Source organism: Drosophila elegans, unplaced genomic scaffold (genome assembly GCF_018152505.1).
Source record: "Drosophila elegans isolate 14027-0461.03 unplaced genomic scaffold, ASM1815250v1 contig_183, whole genome shotgun sequence".
NCBI lineage: Eukaryota > Metazoa > Arthropoda > Insecta > Diptera > Drosophilidae > Drosophila > Drosophila elegans.
Window position 1 is genome coordinate 3,573,205 of NW_024545550.1, and position 6,649 is coordinate 3,579,853.

Below are 6,649 nucleotides of genomic sequence, written 5' to 3' on the forward strand. Positions count from 1 at the left end.
TGTCAAAATGTCTTTAAAATGAAAAATGTCCGAACATTTTTAACATTTGAACATTCGACCATCGGAGACAAAGGGAATAAAGATTATATTGGGTTTCTCGCCGGCACGGATGCGGACACCACGAACCCGAGAATACGGACGGGATGTGCCTGGATTTTCTCGACGCCGTTTGAAAAAAATTCAATAATAACGATTGGAAAATCTGTGGCCTTTGTTGTTGCTTCGCCCTTTAACCTTAATCTTCTTCTTCTTCTCTTCTTTTTTTGCTTCTTTTCTGCCGGTTTTTGCAAAGTTTCCGATTTCAAAAATAGGCAATTTTCACGAATGTGTCCCAAAAGAATCGCAATCCGACGTCTTGAATCTAATTCGTATAATGAATGTGATAAGATAAGAGGCATCTCGGGTAAAGGGATGAAAGAAAGATGTTCCAAGAGGGGTTGAGATTAGGTGAAAATTGCTCTTCGCCTCAGGAGATTTATGTTGCACACGCGGTATATGGTATTCGGTATGCGGTAACTTCCGTTCCGCAGGCGGGCTCCACTTTGCTCCAAAAACAATTAACATATGATTCCAAAAGGAAAGTTATCTTTTGGGGATCATCATCTGGCCTCCATAATTTATACGATTGTGCGGTTTAAGCCGAAAACTCCAATTACAATAATTAAAGCCTTGGCGCAAACTTTACCTTTTCTCGCCTCACAAAAAAGGAGAAACCACACGCATGTACCCCCAATTTCCACCTCCATTTCCACTTTTCCGCAACCAAACTCCCCAAACGAGCAGGGAACATGTGAAGACCAGCTTAATACGTATGGCTTTTAGCGCATTAAATGGGCATTTATAAATCATTTGACTAAGTACGAGAGTACTCGCCAAAGACGCGAAAGTGGCCAACTCAGTGGCAATTACAAACGCAGCATTTTCCCTCAGGTAGAGAGTCCTCACACGTGGGATACTACCCATATGCCATTCGGTATAATAACAATGAATATTACATTTCAAATGCTGCGCAACTTGCGCTTCACACACGAGTGCTTGAACATATAAAACAGACCTAAGGTCGAAGGGATCGAAATATCTTCCAATGTTTTTAGATGGTTCCCCAATGTATGATAATTCAAAAGCAGGACAACAACAAGTTTTACACATCATTATGCTATGAATTATTCAATTTTTATATAGGTTATTAAATCTTACCTTCATTTCTTGATCTTTGCTTAAGTTTGGAACTGTTTGCAGTCGTTCGGATACTTTCAAAGTGATTTATTTGGTTTTTTATATTTCAGGGATATTCCTTAATTTAATTATTAAGAACCAAAAATACTATTTAGGAACTTAGAACTACTTGCGCATTGAAAATCCTTTGGTGATTCAAACTATTTTTTAAAAGATAACATAGAAGATTTTCATAAACATAGTTAATACTTATTATTCCTAGGCGGGATCGATGGGATTGTCGTGGACTTCCTAAAATGGATTCTCCATTTTCCGGTGACTCTATTTCTAATTTTGACTCGGCAAATTCAGAACCTTTATTTTTATCTGGTCAGCTCAGACAAACTTAAAGAAAATACAAATTTTTTAAAAGCTTTGGTTATATGCCGCAGATAATAAAAAAAAAATTAGTTTAATGAATTCACTGTTATTTCTACAGAATCTTATAATCATTTTCTTATATAAAGGGCTTTCGCCAATCTATAGTGTCCCAATCAATTACAATAAAAACAAGAATTAAAGTTATATTCCCTTGCGGCTATCTAAAAATTAAATATTATTTTAAACAAGAATATTCCGATTTTTGTGCCTATATGTTGAATAATAGTGAAGCTATGATAATTTTCCGCTAAATTATTAAATCGTTGGCCGATTTTAAATAAGTAGAGCTGTAGTTTTAAAATAATGTAAAAAACATAGTAGAACAGCGAAGTTATCATTTTTTTGCCAACTTCTGACTGAAATTATAATACCGTAAGCAAGGGTACAAAAATCCGATCAATTAAAGCTGTCTATGAAAAGCCAATAAATCTTGCGGACACATTGAAGCTCTAACACTTGAAAATTCCGCTCCCTTCAACTTGTTGATGTTAACTTAAATCTTTTACCGCTGTATTTGAATGAATTAATCCAGTTCAGTTGGCTGCATCTAAAGTGTCTCACCGGCAATTTGTCGTTGACATCGCAAAACTGGCGCAAATCATTGACAAACCCGGTCTAACTTTGTGGTTCCTGAATGTTTTTCCTCGCCCAGGGGCATAATTAAATTCACACTTGGATAGATTAATGGCATAAGGGGACTTTAAGTGGTGGTGGAATATTGATTATATTTCTAATGAAAGTATAGAACGACAGTGCTGAGATTTTTGGCACACGGAAACGATTAATATTAGCTTTGTTCTCATAAGCCGCACTTGGTTTTGTAATGGAATGGGGATATAAGAAAATATATATTTAATAGTTAATTAAAAGTTTATAAGGAAAACTCTAACATGTATAAATTATTAAAAAACTCTGGTAACTGTTTTTGTCGACTAAATTAAATTATAATTTACTCTTAAAGTCTTATAATATTATATTATTAATATACTAATTTTTTTTAGATCACAAGTAACAGACTTTAATAAATAATCTTGCAGAATATTATGCGTTTGCTCCACTATGAAAATTGACTTTAGGAACTAAACCAACTTGTTAAGTGGCACATCGATCATCCATCAGTCACTTGTGGAGCTCACAATCCTCGGACAACCGTGTGATTGCTAATTTAATTTCATCTGGTGGCCACTTGAACTTGTCGTTGTCGTTGGGCTAATTTATCGGCATTGTGTAACAAATGGTAAGCACATAATTTGCTGTTTAAGAGCACCCAAAGCAAATTGCCATTGGACGATGAACGTAACGAGTTTTTGGAGTTCGCTGCCCAGAACTTTTTCCAAGTCGAAACTTTTGTTTCCAAATCAATTAAAGGCAGTTCTCGGCAACTTTTCCACTCGGCTCGTTTCCATGTATGCTTTAAGGAGAATGGGGGCAAACTGTTCAGTACAGGTTGTTCTGTGTAATTCAATCTGAATTCATTAATCACAAACAGTTGGCCAACGGAATATGCATCTGATCAAAGCAACTGCGCCGAATGAATATGAAAACGGGAAAATTAGAAAAATGAGACAATTGTTAGTTTAGATTGATACTTATTTACCCGACGGTTGCCCGCTTCCTGGTAAACAACTGCACACCAAGTGAAAAAGATATCAATTACTTGATGATAATCCCAAACTTCCCCTTTTCAATTTCAATTGCATAATTTTGCAAATTTATTTAGTAAGTGTCAATGTCGGTAACACTTTTCTCGATCTGTTTGCCGTCGCATGCTAACTCAATTCATCAGACATAATTCGGTCGTGTAATCAAATAAAATGCCAGAATTAAGATCCAATTAGTGTGCCATTATGAATATGGATGGTCTTGTAGTCCGCGTCGCACGTCTCAAGTTGTCCCTGTCCCTGTCCCGCTCCCTGTTGGCTTATTTTTTGCTTGCCTGACAAAAAATGCGAATCCCAAAAAACCAAAAAAAAAAAAAAAAAAAAAAAAAAGTATCAATTTACCAACGGTGGAGGGCATAAGGAACGTTGCGTCAAGAGACCGCCGGAGTTCTTCGACGGACTCGAGACAAGGCGAAATCAACGAAAATCCTGAACCGGAAACAGGAATAATAACTGCGAGAGTGCACTGTGGGAACAAAGGTTACCTAAGCTGTAGAATTGAATTAAAGGTGTTACGCGTCCAGTTAAAAAAGTTATTCCCCTTTACTTGAAATCCTTTTATTCACATAAATCGGGGTATTTTTTCTCTTTCTATAATTCAAATCATATCTTTGTAAGGACTCATATGAATAAGCTTACATTATATATAATATTATGTTATTTCATATTTGATTATTTCTAACTAATGAGTTATATTTAAACAAAAGATCGTCTTAAGAAGGTAGTATCTAACACCAGTTACTGCAAGTATTTAAAAAGGATAAATCAAGTGATCTCAAATATTACAATACACAAATTAGATAAGCAAAGGATCTTTAAGTAATTAAGGAATGCGATTGTGATTAAAAGTATGTAATCTATAAATAATTTATATTTATATAAAATCGAAATGGTTTGGAAAAACTTTTCATTTCGAAATTACATATTTTCAGGTCCACTTTCTCGCAGTGTTCCATTTCGAGGAACTGAGAGAGCAATAAGTATTATTCTTGGGAGGGATGGGGCATACCATTGAGTGGATCTGAAGACTGCGGAGAATTGATTGATTTGAGTGGCAGGGCTACTCAATTGTCTCAAACTGGCGGCGATTCAGCTTTTATATTCGTTGGCAAAATGTTCGCAAATGTTTAAAAGTCACTTCGGCAAGACAAATGAGTGGGGTTATGGGTGGTTATGGGTCATGGTAGTGGTGGTGGTGGTGCTGCCTAATGGCGCCAGCTTTGGTGGCTGTTGTAATTAGTTGATTACACAACTGAAGCGGAGCTCGTCTCTCTCCGAGAGGTTTTCTGTTTTTCTGTTTGCATTGCAAATGAAGTCGCCACCGTCGCTTGGGTGGCGCTTTCAGTGGGCTGAGGGGCTGGTGGGTGAGGGGTGAGGGGGCCAGTGGGATGTGGGGTGTTGCAGAAGCTGATGCTGAGACAGCTGCATGACATTGCTATTTGCAAGCTGCTCAGCAGACTGAATGAGTGAGTTTTTTCCCGTTCCCTTGGCCATAATGATGTCGAGTGTTTGGTCGGGAGTCCACACAAGCGCAAAGGAATAAGGCAAACAACCACACAATGTACTTAGGCTTGTTCATGTGGTTGCATGTACCTTACAACTTCTAAAATCCAAACTTTGTCAGCTCGAATATTCTTTAACTTGCATAAAAGTGAATCTATAAGATGGTTCCTTACGCATGTTTTTCAGAGCTCCTACTGTAAAATATATTTCAATTACAGCTCTAGGTTTTTTTACAAACAGGTAAATTTAAAAGTTTGTTATGTTGGTTTTATGATTTTTAAATTTCAAAAACGTATTTTGAAACTTCTTACATATTTAACTTCTTTAGATAAAAAATAAAACAATATTTTTTACCATTATTTTTATAAAAATTTAAACAACTATTTTTAAACAAAACAACTTTTTTTGAAACTTAGAATATTTAGAATCTCTATCCCAAACAGATAAGATTTCAAGACTTAGCTAGGTTTGTGTTCACTAGCAAAAAAACCCAGATAAAATTTTTTTTTTGTCACTTTATTTTTATGCCTGACTATTTTTTTTGTGTCTTCGGTATGTTTATTTTAATTAGAGCCGGATTCAATAGAACACGTTTTAGTACTTACTGTTCAACATTTTTTTTAATTAATAAAAAAAAAATACATAGGTCATCATATGGTAACCCTCTTTCAAACTTTTTGTACGAACAAAAAAAAATGTTATTTTCAAATTTTTTTTCTTTTTAAAAATAAAAAAAGGGCAACAAAAGGGCCTGTGTATTTGTAGGACTGTGCTTTACGCAGGAGCGGCTCATCAACTTGGGCCTGAACTTTTTTTTTTTTGATGGGTCCTGCTTATTGAATTATCAGCATGCCGCAGCGTTTTGAAGGGCTGTTTTTGCGAGGCGGTGAGGGGGGTGAAGGTGAAGGTGAAGGGGGCCACCGGTGACTATGTGAACCACTCAGGCGATGCCTGGCTATGTATTAAGGTATGTACAAAAAAATGCCAGAAACCGCAGTGACGAAGGCAGTAACGAAAGCGACGCGCAGCCAGTGAGTCGTGCGGTTTACATAGGCGATAAGCACGCTCACACGGATGCGCTCATACACACACACACACATTCACGCTCGCCCGCCCACTTGACGGGCAAGAACAACAAAACAGGGAATCCAAGGAGCTAAATTGTAAGAAGGGTGCTTTTAACCACTGAAGCGGCAGAAAGTGTAGAAAGAAGTGGCAGTGGTACTGCCAAAGCCAGCAAATGAACCTAATTTGAAAGCGAACACATACATTAGTAAATAGCGCGCACACATACATTCATACATATACCAAAGGCAACAACAAAGGCCACGAATATATGTATTGCGTTGGGCTGGCAACGCTCATTAAATACTCTTTCAGTTCAGCCGCCGCTTTCGTTACGTTTTACGTGCGGACATTGGATGGGAATTTAAATTGGTAATGCGACCGTTGCCGAACTCTTGCCAGTTGTTGTTGCCGTTGTTGTTGGTCGGACGTTAACGTCCTCGACACTATCGCACAGTTGAGGACATACATATGTACAGTCGAGCGTACATGCAGCTACATACGTACCGAATGCTGTACATGGCATTTTGTACATACAAAGTCGCATGTGGCTGTGTATGCACAGCAAACTGCAAGATACAAGATACTCGGCCAGGGGCGGCGTTCCAACAGGGGTTTTCAGGTTAAAAGGGGGATGGTGGAGAAATAACAGCTAAGGGGTTAAAATTCTAAATATTAAGAAAAATAAATAATCATATAAAATGAATAAATTTTAAACCTAACATTACAAATTTTACATGAAATACACCCCTGGACTTATATGGATTAGGGTAAGGTCAATTTTCATTTTTTTTTTACTTTTGATAACTTTAAAATTAATAAAA